This window comes from Chionomys nivalis, chromosome X (genome assembly GCF_950005125.1).
Source record: "Chionomys nivalis chromosome X, mChiNiv1.1, whole genome shotgun sequence".
NCBI classification, from domain to species: domain Eukaryota; kingdom Metazoa; phylum Chordata; class Mammalia; order Rodentia; family Cricetidae; genus Chionomys; species Chionomys nivalis.
In genome coordinates, this window is record NC_080112.1 from 79658018 (window position 1) to 79681461 (window position 23444).

Genomic DNA, 23444 nt, shown 5'->3' on the forward strand with positions numbered 1-23444 from the left:
ACCCTTGTGTAAGTATTTACACAATAAAAAACTTTGAAAGTTCAGTTTCTAAGACTATTTCCCTCTCCCTGAGAGCTTCTTTTTCCTTTATCAGAATACTCCTTGTATTTCTCTTTAACTGTGATTGGTGTGACTCTCAGAGCTAAATCAATGGCTCAAAATCTCTCTTACCTGAACCATTTGGTATGTCTATGTTCTTTTATTTTAGCCTTTATTAATTTGCACATTAAAGCTTTATTAGCCTCTGATACTTGTTAAGATTACTTTTTTTGTTTGTTCGTTTTTTTTTTCAAGACAACATTTCTCCATAGCTTTGGATTCTGTCCTGGAACTAGCTCTTGTAGACCAGGTTGGCCTCAAACTCCCAGAGATCTGCCTGCTTCTGCCTCCCGAGTGTGCCACCACAGCCCTGAAGGACTACTTTTTCATTTTAAAAACCAAAGATATTTTATGCCATAAATGTATACATTTTTCATTACTTATTTTTAAATGAGCATTATTGATATATAAAGCAAGTAGATAATGTTCAGTAGAGAAATTAATTTTTCTAGGAATGATAGATCACTATTGCATTTTATTCAGAATACTTTAAAGGAGAAAAATGAAGAAACATTATTTTTTTAATTTTTACTACAATAAATAGAAATTTACTGTCTGACACAGACAGAAAAATAACAAATCTCCATGTGCAGTAGAATTATCCAATTATTTCTATTATTTGATACAAATAGAACTTTTTTAAGCCATAAATAAAGCAGAGATCATGACATTTTAGTAAAATAGACAGAGCTGAAAATCATTATGCTGAGAGAAATAAATCAGTCTAATAACAAATACTAAATGCTTTATTTTTATACAAATTCTAGACTGTGTGTACGTGCATGTTTATATGTACACATACACATGTATGCATGTGTTGTCTGTGTATTGTGTGTGTGTGTATTATGGATTAGAAAAGGACCATGAAATGGGAATAAGAGATGTTTATAGTATAGATGAGAAAGTGGTAGAACATATGTAGCAAAAGCAGATTGGGAGCTACAGTGACATTTCATTTGTATTTTAACAAATAAATCTTGCCTGAGGATCAGAAAAGGAAAAGAGCCACACTGGCAAGCCTTATAGTCCAGCAAGTAATGACATACACCTTTAATCCCAGTAGCCACATTAGTTTTCCATAGAAACCAGGCAGTAGTTGTGTATGCCTTTAATCCCAGCCCTAGAGGATGAGATAGCTCTCAGACACAGTCTCATTCTGAGATTCCTGGAAACAGGAATGCCATTTCAACTGAGGTAGAGGTAAGGACTAGTTAGGCTGACTGCTTTGCTTCTCTAACCTTCAGATTGAACCAAATTTCTGTCTCTGAATTTTTATTAATCATGCTTCAGGGAGTATTTGGGAGGAGTTGGGAACCAGAATGAAAATGTAAGTACTGAAAATAAAAAAGAGCATTAACATGTTTTTAAGTGCTCAGTCTCTGAATTAACTGCTTTAACCTCCAGTTTTAAATTAAAATTTAAATAAGCATACAGAGTAAACTGATTTATTATGACATTTTCATATATATATATATGTGTGTGTGTGTGTTTTGTTCTTATTAAGTATGTTTTGTTCTTATTAATATTTTATTTTCAGTGACATATAACAATAGCATCAGTAATGGGAAAATAACAAAAAGAGTCAAGTATGTTTTCCTTTTTTTTTCAGATACACATTGTTTACCTCTCTGGAGGGGGTGGAACCTAGAATAATGAAGCTGATAAATGAGGCATAGTAAAGTCTCAGGAAATAGCTAACTTTATTCAGAGCACCAAGCAATTTATACTCTGAGTGTTAAGAAGAATCACATGAGTAAATTGTACAATTAAAATGGCTAGCTGCACATGGCACTGTCAAAAACATGCTTTTTCATGGAGGCATAAAAACAAATATTGATGGTCTAACGAATAAGCTGAAGACAACTCACTCTTCTCCACTACACTGGTAGGAGCATGAAAGCATAATCCAAGAATAATTCTCCACCTTTGAGGAAACTGGGGCCACAAGACTCTTGTCTTGCTTTCTTGGAGATTTTGCCTCCATTCTTAAAACATGTTCTAAGAATACATTCTTTGTAACTATTTTGGTTTGCCAGATTTGAGGCAATAGGTGAGCTCAGGTTTTTTAAATGATCGTAATCATATTTTCAAGATTTTTTCTTTCTAGGCCACCTCCTATTGAATCCTAATATTTTTCAAAGTACAAATTGAGCTAAATGTGTAATATTGAGTCAATAATTTGACAAATAGTTTTAACAACGTACTATTTTATGTCATTGTATTAGAAATTGATAGTATGTTACTAAATCAAAAGCAATGTCTTCTGTTTCTTGTAGTATTCCTATTCTAATGTGATGAAGATAATAAATACACAGACATATACATATTTTATATTCAAAAATGATAAAGACAAATATAATAATTAAACAAAGGAATGAGATTAATAGCAATGCAGAAGCTGATATGAACAGTGATCATTTCTTTGGTTAGAATTACCCCAAGGTATTTTGTATTCATGGCTATTGTAAAGGGTGATGTCTCTCTGAATTCTTTTTCAACCTGCTTATCATTTGTATATAGGTGGGCTACTTTTTTTTTGTTTGTTTGTTTTTTGTTAATGTCGTATCCCACCAAATTACTTAAACTGTTTATCAGCTTTAGGAATTCCCTGGTATAAATATTGTGGTCACTTATGTATTCTATCATGTCATTTGCCTTTTTAATTTGAGTCTGCCTTTTTAATTTGATCTTCTTTAGATGCCTTATTGCTTTAGCTAGAACTTTGAGTACTATGTTGAATACATATGGAGAAAGTAGACCGTCTTGTTTTGTTCCTGATTTTATTGGAATAGCTTTGCTTTTACCTCTACTTAATTTGATGTTGGGTATCAGCTTGCTGTATGTTTTTTCTTATGTTTTAATATTATGTTACGTGTATCTCTGATCTCTCCAAGACCTTTGTCATGAATGGATGTTAGATTTTGTTTAAAGCTTTTTCAGCATCTTATGAGATAATCTTGTGTTTTTATCTTTCAGTTTGTTTATATTGTGGATTATATTAGTGATGCTCTTTGGTGAAGAGATAAGGTATTGTAAGAGAGAATATATCACTGATGCAAGGCTTTCAGAGTTTATAGTCTTGCTCCATATTCTTATCTTTCTCTTTCAATTCTTCATATATGTGGATGAAAATATAACCAGCAGCTTCCTGCTCCTGTCTACCATGTATTCCCTGCCTTTTGCAATGTCTTCCCAAAATGATGAGCTCTATCCAGCTGTAAACCATAATAAACAGCTTTATCATCTAAATTGTTTTGTTCATGGTATTTTTATTACAATAAAACTGTAGCTAATAAAAATTATAACATTTTTTCTTTTGTGAGAATATATATGGACTATAAATGTATAAATATCCAAAGCATTGTAAACACAAAACACAAAAATCAATAATTCATGATACTATAATGCCAAGAATCAAAATAAATTAGAAATTTGAAGTTACAAATTGTATTGGCATTAAAACAGAGATCATCAAGGTAGAAAAATGTTTCTTCATAAAACCACATACTTGCAGTCAATTGACTTCAGACGAAGAATATTCATTAGAGAAAAGATGGTCTTTTATGAAGGTGCTGCTTGGGAAAGTCAGTCTCTACATACAGAAGGATGGAGTTAGATCTTTCAATGGTTACAGGAGTCAACTTAAAAGACTCAGAATGTAACTAATTGGTAAAGTGCTTTTCTACCATAGGCAAAGACTTGAATTCAATTCCTAGCTCTGAAAAAAAGAAGTTAGAAAAGGAATAGTGGTCAAGGAAATTTTGTGCCAAACCTCAGAAATAAGAAACAAATGCAGGAGAGCCATCATTGGGGTGAGTTTGTGAACCGCGGCAGCAGCCCCGGACAGGAAACTCAGAAGTTCCTCACACCCCCCATCCCTCCTGGGCTCCCTGCAGAGACTCTACTCCCTGAAGATTGCCTCTCTCTTCCTACCCCACCCAGCTTGCTTCCAGAACCCTTCTTCCTTCTGCCCCCTTCCTTCTTTGGGCACATAACACCACCTAACTCAGCCTGTCTGGGCACTGGGGGTGAATCCTCAGGGCAACAGGCAGGCAGGAGTTCCTTTGTTTCACTGGCCTGCCTGCACCAAGCAAGGTAGGCGCTTTGTTTATGAACTACCCAACCAGCATGGAGATCTGAGCTAGGTACCAGGACAGACATCATTGGGCATGGAGAGCTAATCTTGGCACCAGGAGAGCCATCATTGGGCACAGAGATCTGATATTGTCACCAGGAGAGCCATCACTGGAGCACCAGGAGAACCATCACTGGGGAGTACCATCACTGGGAAGGTACAACAGTAGGAAAGGAGACCTGATCCTGTAAAAGAAGATCCATAGGAGAGCATTCGGAGGAAGAGATGGGCAGGCGCCAATGCAAGAATTCACCCAACAATCTGAAAAATAATATGAAACCACCAGAACCCAGCGACCTCACAACAGGAGGACATGAACACCTTAATCATGAAGAAGTAGAAAAACTTGACTTTATGAAAGTGATTGACGCCCTTAAACAGCATGTAAAAAATGCCCTTATAGAAATGGATGAGAAGTATAACAGAAAGTTTGAAGAATTGAGTAAATCAGTGAATGATACCCTAGGAAACCAAAGAAAAACAATCAAACAGATAATGGAAACAGTTCAAGTCTTGAAAACTGAAATGGAGGCAAAGAAGAAAACACAAACAGAAGGCTGGCTGGACATGGAAAATCTAGGTAAACGAATAGAGACTACAGAAACAAGCATAACCAACAGAATACAAGAGATAGAAGAAAGAATCTCAGATTCTGAAGATACCATAGAGAAAATAAACACGCTGATCAAAGAAAACAGCAAGGCCAACAAACTCTCATCACAAAACATTCAGGAATATGGGACACAATAAAAAGACCAAACCTAAGAATAATAGGAGTAGAAAAAGGGGAAGAAGCGCAGCTCAATGGTCCAGAAAATATATTTAATAAAATTATAAAAGAAAACTTTCCCAACCTAAAGAAAGATATACCTACGAAGGTTCAAGAGGCATACAGAACACTGAATAGGCTGGATCAAAAAAAAAAAAACATCCCCTCACCATATAATAATCAAAACATAAAGCATACAGAACAAAGAAAGAATATTAAGAGCTGCAAAGGAAAAAGGCCAAGTTACTTATAAAGGTAAACCTATCAGACTTACACCTGACTTCTCTATGGAAACCATGAAAGCCAGAAGGTCCTGGATAGATGTACTGCAGAAACTAAGAGACTGTGGATGCAAACCGAGACTACTATATCCAGCCAAACTTTCGTTCACTATAAATGGAGAAAACAAAATTTTCCAGGATAAAAACAAATTTAAATACTACGTAGCCACAAATCCAGCCTTACAGAAAGTAATAGAAGGAAAATCACTAAACAAAGAGTGCAACAATGACCACAATATCTCAGACAACTAGAGACCCTTCACCAGCGCAACTCGAAGAAGGGAAACACACAAAATTTATTACTAAAAAAATGACCGGAGTTAACAACCACTGGTCATTAATATCACTTAATGTCAATGGACTCAACTCACCTATAAAAAGGCACAGACTAAGAGATTGGATACGAAAACAGGATCCAACATTCTGCTGTTTACAAGAAACACACCTCAACCACAAAGACAGACACCTACTCAGAGTAAAGGGTTGGGATAAGGCTTATCAAGAAAATGGACCTAAGAAACAAGCAGGTGTGGCCATACTAATTTAGAAGAGAAAATGGTAAGTACCCTACAACATATGGGCACAGGAGATTGCTTCCTATGTATAACCCCAGCAGCACAGACATTAAGGGCAACATTGAATAAATAGGACCTCCTGAAACTGAGAAGCTTCTGTAAAGCAAAGGACACTGTCACTAAGACAAAAAGGCACCCTACTGACTGGGAGAAGATCTTCACCAACCCCGCAACAGACAAAGGTCTGATCTCCAAAATATATAAAGAACTCAAGAAAGTAGACGTTAAAATGATAATTAACCCAATTAAAAAATGGGGCACTGAACTGAACAGAGAATTCTCAACAGAAGAAGTTCAAATGGCCAAAAGATACTTAAGGTCATGCTCAACCTCCTTAGAGATCAGAGAAATGCAAATCAAAACAACTTTGAGATATCATCTTACTCTTGTCAGAATGGCTAAAATCAAAAACACCAAGGATAGCCTTTGCTGGAGAGGTTTTGGAGAAAGGGGTACCCTCATCCATTGCTGGTGGGACTGCAAACTTGTGCAACCACTTTGGAAATCAGTGTGGCAGTTTCTCAGAAAAATTGGGATCAACCTACCCCTGGACCCAGCAATACCACTCTTGGGAATATACCCAAGAGATCCCTTACCATATGACAAAAGCATTTGTTCAACTATGTTCATAGCAGCATTATTTGTAATAGCCCGAACCTGGAAGCATCCTAGGTGTCCTTCAATGGAAGAATGGATGAAGAAAGTGTGGAATATATACACATTAGAGTACTAGTCTGCAGTAAAAAACAATGACTTCTCGAATTTTGCATGCAAATGGATGGAAATAGAAAATACTATCCTGAGTGAGGTAACCGAGACCCAAAAAAAGATCATGGGATGTACTCACTCATAATTTGTTTCTAGCCATGGATAGGGGGCCACTGAGTCTATAATTTATGGTCCTAAAGAAGCTAAAGAAGAGGGCAAACCGAAGGAAAAACATACAGTTATCCTCCTGGCTATGGGAAATAGACAAGATTGCCAGGCAAAAAATTGGAATCTCGGGGGTAGGGTGGAATGGGGGTAAGGGGAGATGGAGAAAGAAAAGTGTGAAGGAGAGGATGAGGGGAACTTAGGGAAACGGGATAATTGGGGATATAGGAAGGTTGGATATGGGAGCAGGGAAACTCATATCTTAGTTAAGGGAGCCACCTAAGGGTTGGCAAGAGACTTGAACTTAGAGTGGCTACCAGATGCCCAGGGCAATGTCCCCAGTTAGTTCCTTGGGCACCTGAGGATAGGGAACCTGAAATGAACCTATTCTATAGCCATACTGATGAATATCTTGCATATCACCATAGAACCTTCATCTAGCGATGGATGGAGATAGAGACAGAGACCTACACTGGAGCACCGGACTGAGCTCCCAAGGTCCTAATGAGGAGCAGAAGGAGGGAGAACATGTACAACGAAGTCAGGACCACGAGGAGTGCACCAACCCACTGAGACAGTGGGGCCGATCTATTGGGAGCTCACCAAGGCCAGCTGGACTGTGACTGAAAAAGCATGGGATAAAACCGGACTCTCTGAACATGGCGGACAATGAGAGATGACAAGAGGCCAAGGACAATGGCACTGGTTTTTTTTTTTTTTTTTTTTTTTTTTTTTTTTTTTTTTTTTTTTTTTTTTTTTTTCGAGACAGGGTTTCTCTGTGGCTTTGGAGCCTGTCCTGGAACTAGCTCTGTAGACCAGGCTGGTCTCGAACTCACAGAGATCCGCCTGCCTCTGCCTCCCGAGTGCTGGGATTAAAGGCGTGTGCCACCACTGCCCGGCTAACAATGGCACTGGGTTTTGATCCTACTTCATGTTCTGGCTTTGTGGGAGCCTAGACAGTTTGGATGTTCACCTTCCTAGATCTGGATGGAGGGGGGAGGACCTTGGACTTTCCACAGGGCAGGGAACCCTGATTGCTCCTGGGACTGGAGAGGGAGGAGAAGAGGAGTGGGGGGAGCGGGAGAGGGGCGGGAGGAGGGGGAGGGAAATGGGAGACGGGGAGGAGGCGGAAAATTTTTTTTCAATAAAAAAAATAAATAAAAAAGAAACAAATGCAACTGTAAATAAATAGGATTATTAAAATAAAACATGTTTCTTCACAAAAAGGAAACATTTCACTATAGAAATAAAATAGAATGGGAAAATATGCTTTGAAAGTATCTATATGACAAAGAGCTGATAATAAGATCCCATGAGGAACTTCAAAAAATAAATAGAAATATAGAAAAAATCAATTAAAAAGAAATAATAAATCTAACTGGACATTTTCCAAAAGAGAACATATAAGTGACCAGCAGATGAATGAAAAACTAATCAGTTTCACTACTTATCACAGAGCTGTTAATAAAAGCAACAATTAAATGATGTCTTATTCAATAATAGCTAAGAGAAAAATATTGTGATGCTGGCCTGAATGTGGAACAAAGAGGGTACTTGTGCATTGTTGGAGATAAAAGGTGTTAATGCATCTAATATGGAAAACAGTAGGTAGGTACCTCAAAAAATTAAATTAAAAGTACCACATGATATAGAAAGTGCACTCCTTGATATAAATACTAAGAAAATTAAACTAGTGTGCCAAAGAGCCATCTCCACAACCATTAGCGATTCACGGTAGCCAAGAAATAAAATTAGTCTGAATGTCTACCATCTGATAAACAAATAAATGAAATTACCAGGGAGGACTTCATAAGACCTCACATTTCCCAAAGAAGCTATTGACAGTGACAGTTGGTGGAAGAGGGAAAAGTACTGTCTTCAGTGTTGTAGTCACTAGTAAGTAGTCCATGCACCACTAAATGACTTCCATACATCTTCATGTAAGCAACCCTAATTAAAATCAGTGATTCACACACAAAAAAAACCCACATGAAAGTAGATAGGGTCAGCCTAGAAGAAGGGACCACCAAGGGAGACAAGAGAAGGTAATGGGAATGATATGTCAAAATACATTATGCACATGTGTCTTAGTTGTTTTTTTTTTATTTTTTAAAGATTTATTTCTTATGTATACAACATTCTGCCTCCATGTATGCCCGCACACCAGAAGAGGGCACCAGATCTCATTACAGATGGTTGTGAGCTACCATGTGGTTGCTGGGAATTGAACTCAGAACCTCTGGAAGAGCAGCCAGTGCTCTTAACCACTGAGCCATCTCTCCAGCCCATTAGTTGGGGTTTTTATTGGTGTAAAGAGACACAATGTCCCTGGCAACTCTTATAAAGAAAAACATTTAGGTGGGGCTGGCTTATAGGTTCAGAGGTTTCGCCTATTATTAGCATAGCAGGAAACACAGTAATGTGCAAGGAGACATGGTGCTAGAAAAGGAGCTGAGAGTTCTACAACTGAATCCACAAGCAGCAGGCCAAAAGAGTGCTAGTTGGCCTGTATCGGGCTTCTCAAATACCAAAGCCCATCGCCTTCTGACCTACTTTCTCCAACAAAACCACACCTATACCAACAAGGCCATGCTTCCTAATAGTGCCACTCCTTAAGAGCCCAAAGAGGCCATTTTCATTCAAACCATTACAACATGTATGACATTGTCACAAATAAATAAAGTAAAAATGAAAATGTGGTGTGTATTTGTAACAGAATGTTATAAAACCATAGAAAATGAATGGAACTTTAGCATATGAAGCATTAATCAAGGTGACAATTATTTTATTAAGATAAATAATCCAATATACAAAATTGTGTCCTATGAGATCTAACTAAAATGGAATTTTAAAAATATTTACTTCATAATAGTTGAGAATAAAATTGTTTTCTTGATTCTAGAGATATTAAGTATAAGGTAGAAATGTAGATTATTTGGTCATTGGATATTATATACCAATTACATAGAACAAGAAATTCCAGTGTCCCATTATAAATAAGGGTTAACAGATACAGACTGTAGAGCTAGTGTGATAGTTAAATTTAGTTGTGAACTTGGTTAAATCTAGAATCACCTAGTATATGGATCTTTAGGTATTGCTATGAAGGATTATCTTGATTAGGTTATTCATTTTTAAGACCTTCCAATTGTGGGCAGAAGCTATTATGTTAGAATTCTTAGCTTCATAAAAAGAAAAAAAACTAAAGTGAGGATGAGATTACTGCTTTTTCTTTTTTGATTGGGGAGACAAGAGAAACAATTTCCTCAAGCTCCTGTCACAGTGCCTTCCCTAACATGGTGGACTTGATCCTTATTCAGCCAGAATAAGCCCCTTCTTAACTGGCTTTTTTCAGAGTACTTTATCATAACAATAGGAAAATAAACTGACGGAGTCAACATGCTGTATAATAAGGAAACAAGAAAGGATTTTGAATGATATCACTATAGCAAGCTGATGAACATTTGAAAAGACACATGTGTTTAACCATGCTATACAATGTCCCATGTATTGAGGCATTACATGGTATCTCATTACTATCCTTTACATGTTTATATATCAATTTTAAAAGGAACTTTGGTTAAAAACATCAATAATGTACTTGAATAAATTATTCCAAAAGAGGACACCAGTGGACAAATAAATTAAGGCCTAAATTTCAAACTTATTAACCATCAGATAACAACCAATCAAAATCAAAATCAGGCGTAAGCTAATATTACTAGCAACAGATGTCAAAAAGACAATTAGAGATGACAAGATGGCTCAACAAGGAAAAGTGAATGCTGCAAAATTGTGAAAACCTGAGTTTCATCCTAAGAACCCACAGCAGGAGAGAACCATCTCTTGAAAGCTGACCTGTGATTTCCATATACATATCATGGTATATTTGTGTCTGCATTCACATGCACACAGCCTCTGTTTATACATTATATATACATGTACATAATAATAAAAAAGTACTGTTTAAAAAGAAGTAATTGACAGCAGGTTCTGATGAGGTTGTTTGGAAAAGTGTAACCCTTATGCATACACTTATAGTGGAAATATAAATCAAGATATACATTATGGAGATTAGAAGTTTTTCATAAAAATAAAGTGAAAATTTCCTGCATGTTGCTGTAATTTCACTTCTCCATATATAGCTAGAGGAAAATGAATGACCCTTTTGGTATCTTCATTGTTATATTTATTAAAACATTATTCATAATATTCAATATGAAGTGAACTTAAATGCTGATCAAAAGATTAACTGTCTTAGTTGGAGTCATCCTTGTAGAGATTCTCTTGGGGATCATCCTTGAGAGATTCCCTGGCATCGGGATTTTACCTGACCTGAAATGTCTTCCCTATCCAAAAGTCTCAGTACTCTACCCCTACATACTGCCCCCACAAGACCTGATTGTTCATGTTCACAACCCCACCCCAGAGTCAACCCACAAAATGTCTTCTACTTCCCCTTCCCAGGGACCTCTTTGTTATCTAGTCTCTCTGGATCTGAGAAATACAGCCCTTTATTTTACAGCTAACATCCACTTATGACTGAGTACATACCATGTTTGCAGATACACAGACTGAACAGGCCATCACCTGTAACCACACAACACTTCTGGTAGAGGGAGTGGGACACCATACCAGTCACATAATTTCAACTTATCATCTGCCCTGGGATACCATATCAGCTACATAATTTTCAACTTATCATCTGCCCTGCCTATGGTATTTGCTGGAATTGGTGCCTAGCCCAATTGTCATCAACAAAGTTTCTTTCAGGAACTGGTGGAAACAGAAGTCGATCCACAGCTGAACATTAGGCAGAAACTCGGGGAATCTTGCAGAAGTGGGGGAGAAAGGATTGTTTGTATATTCATTTATTTGAATGATTGATACTGCACATCTCAGAGAACAACAAGCACGAGTTGGTTCTCTCCTTCCATGGGGAGTTTGGGGGTAACAACAGTGCATTAAATGTGACTGTCTTAGTTGCTGTTGCTGTGATGAAACACCATGACCAAAGCAACTTTGGGAGGAAAGCGTTTATTTGGCTCTGTTTTCACATTACTATCCATCATTAAAGGAAGTCAGGATAGGAACTCAAACATGGGAGGAACCTCAAATTTGAAGCTGATGCAATGGCCATGGAGAAATACTGTTTTCTGGCTTGCTCTTTGTGACTGGTTCATCCTGTTTTCTCATAGAACCCACCATGCACCATCCTAAGAGAGACATCACCCACTGTGGGCTGGGCCTTCCTGCATCAATCACGAATTAAGAAAATGCCTTATAGACAAATCTTATTGGAAGCATGTTGAATTATCTCAGGTCAAGAAATAACCAGGCTAGTTAAAAACAATTATGTTTTTAGTTATTGTAAGGGACAAACTCATGAAACAGGAATGAGAAGTCCAAGCTCAGCTGTGCTGTGAGGGAACCACAGAGAGAGAGCACTTGGGCGGCTAAGTGTTTTTCTCCAGGTCTCAGAAAGCCACACCCTTAAAGATAATTGGTTGACAAAGATATCCCATCACCTCCCCCTTTTGTCTAAATAAGAGCTATCCAAACCCAACACAAAATTATATACAATAGGAGCAGATATCAAGTATAAAGTTACAACCAACATAAACAATATTAAGCAATGAACACATGATAAATGTTTTATTTTTTTTATTTTTTAGAAACTCCATATGATTTAATATATTTGATATACCTTGAATGTACTTACACATCTGAAATATACACAGATTAAGTATAAATTCATGAAGAATTCAATTATTGAGATAATAAACCATGCTGTCATGGAAATTGGGTTTCCTTCACATCAATGTGGGGTTAGTATAGAAATGGAACTAGTATTCATGTGTTAAAAATAAGGAATGGTAGCCGGGCGATGGTGGCGCACGCCTTTAATCCCAGCACTCGGGAGGCAGAGGCAGGCGGATCTCTGTGAGTTCGAGACCAACCTGGTCTACAGAGCTAGTTCCAGGACAGGCTCCAAAACCACAGAGAAACCCTGTCTCGAAAAACCAAAAAAATAAATAAATAAATAAATAAATAAATAAATAAATAAATAAATAAATAAGGAGTGGTGGAAAGAGCCTGGGGTCTGTGGAATGACATAGATGATAAAGGTTCCTGGCACCAAACTTGACTATGTGAGCATATTTTTGAAACCTACAAAGACAGAATAGTTTGTAAGACAGTTACTGTCCATGTAGTGCAAATAATGTACAACATTACCCTTTGGATACTGACTGAATTAGTGTTATTAGTTTCTTGTTGAGGGGATGCCGATAAATGTATCAGATACATTTACCTAAATTCCACATTTATATTCTGTAGACAATTATAGTAACTTTCCTAGTGCAGAGTTTAGTCATTTTCATAGTTTTTTAAGTTTCTTAATGGTGTTAATGAAGCGATCACATCTTGAATCTTGAATCATGACATTACCGTGATAATGGAAGTCATGTACACAGAAGTAGAGAAGTGTAAGGAGAGATTTTGTAACATTATTTGGGTAACCTATTATCTTCTCAATGATCATTAAACTAATGATTACAATAAGGAACAAAAGAAGTAGATTTGAACCTGTGTTACAAAGAAATTGTTTCTCTTTACCTTTTTTTTTTCCGAGGGGGGAAAAGCTTTACTGAGAGAAAATACAACAAATTCCAGAGTGCATGGTATTAAGCCCACCTCATACTCCCGCTAGCAGTGAGGACATGAGAGTATTCACTTCCTCCACTCCCTACCTCAGGAAGTACAGTAGCTGGATCTGTTCTGAGTTGCTTCTCTTTACCCTTTAAAGAACTGTTGTGATTTCATTGTCAGAAAAGTGTGATAAATCAGAACCATTTTACTAGTTGAATAGTATAACAGTGATTAGACATTCTGGATAGTTGCCCTGAAATAAGAAAATGGAAGGGAGGTTAGTAGAAACACATAGGAGATCAGGAGAGAATAATTAGATGAAAACAATGGATACTGATGAAATGTTAGAACTTAACTACTGTCACAAATACTAGTAATAAACTCTGTACAATTTAGCTTTAAATGATACTCTTTTCTAAGCATTTAATCTTTGAAAAATTTCCTCTTCCTTAATTTTCCAAATATGCATTTCAGAGTATCTTCCTTTCTGGATTCTTTTCTTTATATCCAACAGTGTCCACCTTGGGGAACCAATGAACTTATGGGGATTACTTTCAATGTATGGATGAAGGGTTAGTGAAAAGATCGGGGACCCAAAAGCAGATATTCTGCAAAGTCTCCATCCAGCATCGATAATGACTTCCCATAGTTTCATAAGTGATTCTCCCCATCCTTAGTCTTAACCAGCCTATACACACTAGCTCCTCCCCAAACCATGAGGGCACATATGTTGTGATTGCAGAAAACTGACTTTAAGAAAGGCTGGATATTCAGAATGAGGGTACAATTATTTATCCCTCCTTCTATGAAGGAACATCAACACTTAAAAAGCTCAGCTGTGTTTGTTTCTACGCTATGTTTCTGAGCTAATCAATCCCCAGTTCCTGGTCATCCAGATAGTGTCAGGCATAGGCTCCCTCTCTTGTTGTGGGCCTCACATGAACCAGATATCAGTTGGGCACTCCCAACAAATTCTGCACCACCATTGCCCCAGCATATGTTGCAGGCGGGACAGATTGTAGATAAAAGGTTTTGTGGGTGAGTACATCCCATGTTCCTCTTTTTGGGTCTGGGATACCTCACTCAGGATAGTGTTTTCTATTTCCATCCATTTGCATGCAAAATTCGAGGAGTCATTGTTTTTTACTGCTGAGTAGTACTCTAATATGTATATATTCCACACTTTCTTCATCCATTCCTCCATTGAAGGGCATCTAGGTTGTTTCCAGGTTTTGGCTATTACAAACAATGCTGCTATGAACATAGTTGAACAGATACTTTTATCATTTGATGGGGCATCTCTTGGGTATATTCCCAATAGTGGTATTACTGGATCTTGGGGTAGGTTGATCCCAAATTTCCTGAGAAATCGCCACACTGATTTCCAGAGTGGTTGCACAAGTTTGCATTCCCACCAGCAATGAATGAGTGTGCCTCTTTCTCCACAACCTCGCCAGCAAAGGCTATCATTGGTGTTTTTGATTTTAGCCATTCTGACAGGTGTAAGATGGTATCTCAAAGTTGTTTTAATTTGCATTTCCCTTATCGCTAAGGAGGTTGAGCATGACCTTAAGTGTCTTTTGGCCATTTGAATTTCTTCTGTTGAGAATTCTCTGTTCAGATCAGTGCCCCATTTTTTTATTGGGTTCATTAGCATTTTAAAGTTTAGTTTCTTGAGTTCTTTATATATTTTGGTGATCAGACCTTTGTCTGTTGCAGGGTTGGTGAAGATCTTCTCCCAGTCAGTGGGTTGCCTTTTTGTCTTAGTGACAGTGTCCTTTGCTTTACAGAAGCTACTCAGTTTCAGGAGGTCCCATTTATTCAATGTTGTCCTTAATGTCTGTGCTGCTGGGGATAAACGTAGGAAGTGATCTCCTGTACCCATATGTTGTAGAGTACTTCCAACTTTTTCTGGTTTCTAGCCATAAATAAAAGACATTAAGCATATAATTTGTGATCCTATAGAAGTTAAATAAGAAAGTGAACCCAAAGAAAATCATATAGTCATCCGCATGGAGAGGGGGAAGTAGACAAGATTGCAGGGCAAAAACTGGGAACTTGCGGGTGAGGTGGCATGGGGCAAAGGGGAAATGGGATGAGAAACATGAGAAGGGGAGGATGGGAGGAGCTCGGGGGATTGGGATGGTTGGGATATAGGAAGGATTGATACGGGAGCAGCGAAGTATATACCCTATCTAAGGGAGCCATCTTAGGGTTGGCAAGAGACTTGACTCTTGAGGGGTTCGCAGGTGTCCAGGAATATGTCTCCAGCTGGTACCTTGGGCAACTAAGGAGAGGGAACCTGAAATGACCCTATCCTATACTGATGAATATCTTGCATATCTCCTTAGAACCTTCATCTGGCGATGGATCGAGGTAGAGACAGAGTCTCAATTTGGAGCAACGGTCTGAGCTCTTAAGGTCCAAATGAGGAGCAGAAGGAGGGAGAACATGAGCAAAAAATCAGGACCACGAGGGATGCACCCACCCACTGTGACAGTGGAACTGATTTATTGGGAGCCCACCAAGGCCAGCTGGTCTGGGACTGAATAAGCATGGGTTGATTCCGGACTCTCTGAGCATGGCGGACAATGAAGGCAGATGAGAAGCCAAGGACAATGGCACTAGGTTTCGATCCTAATACATGAACCGGCTTTGTGGGAGCTTAGCCTGTTTAGATGCTCACCTTCCTGGAAGTAGACAGAAGACCTTCGTCTTCCCGCAGGGCAGAGAATTTGGACTGCTCTTCAGTATCAAGAGGGAGGGGGAATGGTGTGGGGGGAGGAGAAGAGGAGTGGGGATAGGGGGAGGGAAGTGGGGGGAGGGGGCAATATTTGGGAGGAGGGAGGGAAATGGGAAACGGGGAGCAGGTGGAAATTTTAATTAAAAAAGAATAAAAAAAAAAAAAGGTTTTGTGGCTGGCTGGGTGTTCAGGTTTCTCTTTCAGTAGCCTTAAGAATACCTTCCCACACCAACGATACTAAAATGTTGGGAAGAAGGCCCCATGCCAGCTCCATCATCTCCTCTCTAAGTCCAATGAGCTTTGTAGTGCTGTCCTCAGCAATGGGGGCCCACTGTCAGTTTTCAGAGAGCAACCCTGCCATAGCATCATATGGGACTCCTTCAGCCAAGAATTCAGCCAAATTCAACCCTGATCCACCACTGAAAGCCTTGCCTGGCTATGAAAGATGGATGATTCATTCTGCTTCCTTCATTACTAAGCACAACTGATCAAAAAATTAGTGAAATTATTCTTAATTATATTCTCCTATACTTATTGATGATGCCTTGTCCAGTCGTTATCATAAAGGCTTCCTTCAGCAGCAGATGGGAGTCGGTATAGACACACAGCCAGACATTATGCAGAGAGAGTGTATAAATTGGAGGTCTTCATTGGGTCCCTCTCCTAGGAGATTTGGGAACTATATGGAAGAGAGGGAAGAAAGATTGAAGGAGTTAGAGGGGGTGAAAAACACCAAGAGAACATGGTCCACTGAATCAATGAAGGGCTCATATGGGGTCTCAGAGACTGAAGAAACAAACTTGGGGATTCAATGGTTCTGTACAGGTCCTCTGTTTATTTTATTGCTGTGTGTCTTTTGTGGGATTCTTTTTTTGATTTTTCGAGACAGGGTTTCTCTGTAGCTTTTTGGTTCCTGTCCTGGAACTAGCTCTTGTAGACCAGGTTGGCCTTGAACTCCCAGAGATCCGCCTGTCTCTGCCTCCTGAGTGCCTGGCTTTTGTGGGATTCTTAATAGTAGGAGCAGATGTGTCTCTGACTCTTTTGCCTGCTTTCTGACTCTTTTCCTCCAATTTGGTTGCCTTGGCCATCCTAGACATGAGGGCTTTTGAATTGTCTTAATGTACTTTGTTTTAACATGTTTGGTCTGCCCCTTTCTGAAGGGAAAAGGACAGAGAGTGGGGAAGCTGGGAAGAGTAGAGGTAGGGAAAACTGTTTGGCATGTATCTTATGAGAGAAGAATGTATTTTCAGCAAGAACAAAAACACTCAGCTGTGATCAACTTTTAAAACAGGCAGAGTTGATGTTATGTAAATAGTATTTGTTTGGCTTAGGGCAATCCTGTGTCATATTACCTTAATAAAAGAACACTGAATAGAAACTATATACTAAGACAATGAAATAAATTAATATTACCTGTGTATATACTTTTAAATTATGAGATTGTAAGAGTGCCCAGGTAAATCTTATAGAAAACACACAAAAAAAAAATCTTTATATAGTATGTAGACTCACTACCATATCTGTGCCTTGGGTTTTAAATGAATGTGTGGAGCAGATACAAAGAAACGATAAACATTTAACAAAGCATCAAATTGGTGTTTATAGATTCCAATGGAGCCCTATTAAGTAATCCCTGTTAAAATCTATGATGCTGGAGTTATTATTGAGAACTCTTTAGACAGAGGGTCCTCACTATCTTCTCCATAATGAACATCCCATTAGCTGGTTTTACTATGGACATCATTATATTATAATATACACAAAAGTACTGTGGGCATATACATATACATTATGTATACACATGCATACATATATGCATATATATGAACCTATAGGTCTACATCAGGAAAGAGACTTGCTGTAGAGTTCAGTGACAACTTGTTGAACATAAAACACCTGTCTTTCTTTTAATCTGTATAGATTTGTTCAGAGAAGTATTGCCATCTTTTGTGTTGTGCACTTGGAACAGAGTTTAATAAAAGATAGTAATGTATATATTAGATTCATGTACCAAACATAAATTTTGTTTCAAAGGGTTACTCTCTTATATCTTTAGCATAGATGAGGGGCAGTTAACAATCATTACAAGGATCATCAAACTATCAGTAATATCTACCTTTCCAAATGTCAAGACTTGGACCCTCCCTGGATAGACTAGGGGTGAACATCACCCACAGTCTGTTTAGGTGTATCTGTAAATGGAGATAGAAAACCTTAAAAAAGTAAATAAATACCCTCTTTCCTGTACAGAGATCTAGTTTTAGAACAATAGTAATACTCTATTTTTCTTAGAGGCCACATTTTATCCTCTAGTTTATATTCAGGCCAAGCTTGTATGCAGAAAAAATAAAAAAATATTCCTCTCTCGGGGCACATGGATAGAAGAGATACAAATGGGCAATGATACAGAGAAAATGAGTTTTTACTGAAAACCACTTATCTGTAAGACAAAAGAAGATGTGTTGGAATATCTTCCCTATTTTTATTATCTACCTCTCAGAAAGTCTTCAGGAGAGTTCCTAGCTCCTGTTCTTTGTCTCACTAGTGACCTAGAGAAAAAGCGACACCTATTAGATTAATTGCTTTACTGATATGAGCCTGTTACCTGTACACCCCTTTTTCATTAGCAACCATGAAGAAAGCAGAATGAGTTTTCAGTATATAAGCCTACATTCATTCCTTCCACCAAACCTGATCCAAAGTTTTCCACGTTATCTGAGGAAACTACTTGGAGAGATAAAGAAGAGAAAATCCCACAGCCAGAGAGAGAAGATAGAGTATTAAACTTAAGTGAAGCCACACGTTGTTTCATTGCTCCTTAGTCAGGGCAGGTATAGTTATTTTAAAAGCGAGGGGACCTCTGAATCAGCTACAGGAATTATATCCCTCCCCCATTTGAAAAAATATTTCCTTGCTTTTGACAATCGTTTTTTACCCAAAACTGTAAAACTCTTTTTGCCTAGGTTTCTTCACCATTTTAATTTATCTTATGCTCAAGGCCCCTTCATGGATGTTTCTCAAACACTGAGTTTCATGTCAAAAGTATGTCTCAAGTTCCAAGTAGATCTGACCTCCAGGGAAATACTTGATGTTTCCTACAGCAATGTTTATCTTTGGTGTGTACAGAATATTCTTGGTCCACATAGCAATTGCTTTGATCCAGCACTCCCAGAATTGGAGACTTCCAAACTCCAGGTTCTTTTGCTGACCTAGAGTGGTACTAGAGGTTCAGCACTTAGGTACCACCCCCACCCACAGTAAAGAAGAAGAAGTTGTGTGATGTGTATCCCTTAGGAAAGGGAATGAGGCAGTCATTCAGATGAGGTATCTTCTCAGACTAAGGCCTCAAATTCTTAAAAATAACGTTTGGGATCCCAAAGAAGGAGACCACCACACTCATTCAAGTGTCTAAATAAGAAAATATTTGCTCTTGATCAAGAGAATGTGCTCAGGAGAGTGGACACACCTCTTTACCCTTTTTTTGATGAATATCAAAAGCCTTACTTAAAATGAAAGTTCATTTAAGGTTACACTGAGAAGAAATAATAAAATGTATACAAGAAGTTTTTGTAGATCAAATTTGAGTGAGATGATGATATATGCTTTTCTTGATATACATTGCTGAAATATAACATCTCAGAACCTAGAATGTGATTAGGATTAATTCATTCATTTGAGAGATAGAGAAGAAAATCATTCTTACCTTAGATGTTTTTTTCAGGGCTTTCCTTAAGATCAGTAAGCTCTCTAAACTTCTACAAATTGGAAATATTATCACATGTTTAAAGGAAAAAGAAAGTCATTATCGCCTCTGATTTATTTGCTCAGAAAGGATGTGAATCATTGCCAGCTCTCTAATCTTGTGTAATAGTTAAGAGAGGTCAGTCTATAGGCTTATTGTTTAGCTTAAGATGTTGATCAGCCATTCATTATGATTTAAATCTGTGAGGCAATAATATAATCACCAATCTTGATTTCATCACCTATAAAATGGAGATGTGAAACTGTCAAATTCATAACTCATTGTAAAAATCAAAAGTTTATGTTGAATACAGTGGCACACACCTTTAACCCTAATAATCTTGGTGTTGGGAAAGGAAGATTATAAATTCAAGGCTGGTAAGGGCTTAAAGTTAGCCTCTACTTCCAATAAATAAATTGACATAAAGAAATAAACAGAAAAAGAACATCAAATATCATACCACTTACAGAATAAATTTCTTCTCACCAACAAAGCTAGTGATTTTGAGGCCTATCTATCAATGCATGTGTGATGAACTAGAAGGTTGACAAATTTTTAGGTGATTCTACAATGGATATTTCCTGGAAACTTTTCAAAATATAACCTTAACTGTTGCATAACTTGTGCATTCATGGTTAAACTTAATTCAGTGACTCTAAATAAAGCATCATTAATTCCTATACCTCTATTTAATTATTTAAATTTACTAACTAAACATTTATTAAACCTCTCCTGCAACAAGTACTTTGACATGCCCTTGTAATATATAATTGTTATGATAAAGTTATTAAACCATGATTTTCATGGTCCAGTATAAAAACAAAAAAATGTGAAAATGAATTATGAATTATCAATTAATTACCATGAATGTGGTTCAGAAGTAAAGTTATTTGGCAAAGCAGAATATTAAAACTGATGCTACAATCATAAGAAATGGTAAACTTAAGATTTGGATATCACATGCCTGTTCCCCAGAGACAATTCAATTAAGAGTTGCTGCTAGACTGTTTCCATGTACATAGAATTTAAATACAAAAAAAAATTTACTTGTGACAACATTTCTGTAATAGTTTAGCCCCAAGAATACAAACTTGGCTGTTACTTTCTTCAGGAATTCCCTCCATTTCCAATTTTTTTATGTTCCATCTTTGTCCTTTATTGTTGATTTAATATAATTTCTGTTTTTTATCTAGCTCTGACTTCCCATTTCCCACTTCATTGTGGTATTTAAAATAATCTTGCAATGTTTTCTGAATATGTGCTTACTTATTCATTCATTGAAGACCTTGAAAGTTTTTTGGAATAACAGATTTTGTTTATTTTCTTCCCTTTATTTTCACAGCACCTCTTCGAATATCTATATCATAGTTGTTTGTTCAATACATACAAAATAAATGAATCAATGAAAGAAGAGAGGGAAGACAGTACACAAAAGTAGGTTATTATTCTTCTAGTTTAAACCTATAGATATAGTTATCCCACCTATTTATACAGGATGAGGAAATTTCCACAGTGTGTTCATTTGCTCCCTTATAACAATACTTTTTCATCTTGTTATAACTAATTCCACAGAGGCAGACCTTATTTCAGGAAATTTATAATTTTCTAACATCCATAATAAGAAATTGTCTAACTACTCACAGATGGCCAATCTTCATTTGTAAGAAAAGTACAGAAGCATGATCTTTCAACATATTGAAATGATACTTGTACTCAATTATATTAACTTAAAACAGTAGTAAAGTTTTGTAGCAGAGTAACTAAAAGCTTCGGGTTGTGATTTTCTGTCACACTATATGGAAAATTTCTTAATGTATATTTTTTCCAGATTTTAGGTTTTCAATTTTAGGAGAAATTTTTGCTTATATAACAAATATTGTAGGGATTCTATATTTTTTCTTTTACATTTTCTTCTTTTTATCTAAGAAATTAACCTACAAATGCGCCTCAGTTAAAAGACCAACATAAATTTGCTATGAGATGACTAAAAAAGTTGTGCTATTGGCAAATGCTTCAAATAAATTAAAATAAGTAGAAATGCCCTTACTGTAGAGAAGGATGTCTACAACAAATAATTTTAGACACTGAAGAAAATATTGAACAGTGAAGGAGTCCCTTTTCATGCTTTTGAATTAGAACTTATTATAACAAAAATAACTATATTATTAAAAATTGTCTACAATCTCAATGCAATACCCATCAAATTTCCAAAGATATTTTCCACAGAACAATAAAATTCACATGGAATTTTAAAAAATGATCCTAAGTATTCAAATGAATCCTTAGAAAAGGAACAATGATACATGCATAACAGTATTTGACTTAAAAAGTGATGATGACAAAGCTAGCATGTTAATGACATAAAAACACATATGGTCCAATTGAAAAGGATGTGGGAATGCAATACAGCTATAGACACCTATTTTTTGACAAAGACATCAAAATATATACTAGTATGAAAGAGAATCTATTCAACAAATGATGTTGGGAAAACTCAAAATCCACAAATAGGAGAATGATATTAGATCCATATTCTTTAACTTGTACAAAATCAATTTGTAATGAATCAAAGATTCTAATAAAAATATGAATTGCCGAATTTGAAAAAGGATAACTTTCAAGAACCACCTCCAGATATAGGCAAATTTTTTGAAAACTAGTAAAAAAGCAGAAGAAATATCCCCTAGAATTGGCAAACAGAATACAATGAAAACTAAAAAAGATCCTCATATACCAAGAGTAATAATTAGGTAGATGAAGAAAAAGCCTAAACAATGGGAGTAAATCTTTGCTAGCTTTCATCAGTAAGAAAATCAATATACAGACTATATAGGGAACTAGAAAACTAAATATCATATCTTTTAACTCAACATCCCAATCAATAAATAGAGTAGCAAGAAAAATTGCTTTTACGAGACAAATTATTCATTATAAGTGATCCATAAGCATATGAAAAATATTATTAGCTGTCTTTGTCACTGCTCTATTGCTGTGAAGATATACTATGACTACAACAACTCATAAAAGAAAGTGTTTGAGACTGGTTTACAGTTCAGAGGTTTAGTTCATTATCATCATGGTAGGAAGCATGGTGGCACACAGGTAGATGTGGTGTTGGAGATGTAGTTGAGATTTCTACATCTGGACCCATAGGCAACTAGAAGAATCACTGATAGTAACTTGAGGATAGAAGAACTCAAAGCTCACCTCCCCCAGTGACATACTTCCACCAATAGTACCACACCTACTACAACGTGTCCACACCTACTAATCCTTCTGAAGTAGTGTTAGCCCTTGATGACTCAGAAGAGCCATTCTTTTTTTTTAGCTTCTTTTTTGTTTTTAATTAATTTATTTATTAAAACTTTCCACCTCCCTCCCCTCCTCCCATTTCCCTCCTACTTCCCCTACTCCCTCTCCCCCTCTCTCTCCAGTCCTAAGAGCAGTCAGGGTTTCCTGCCCTGTAGGAAGTCCAAAGTCCTCCCCCCTCTTTCTAGGTCTAGGAAGGTAAGCATCCAAACAGACGAGTCTCTCACAAGGCCAGTCCATCCAGTAGAACCAAAACTCAGTGCCATT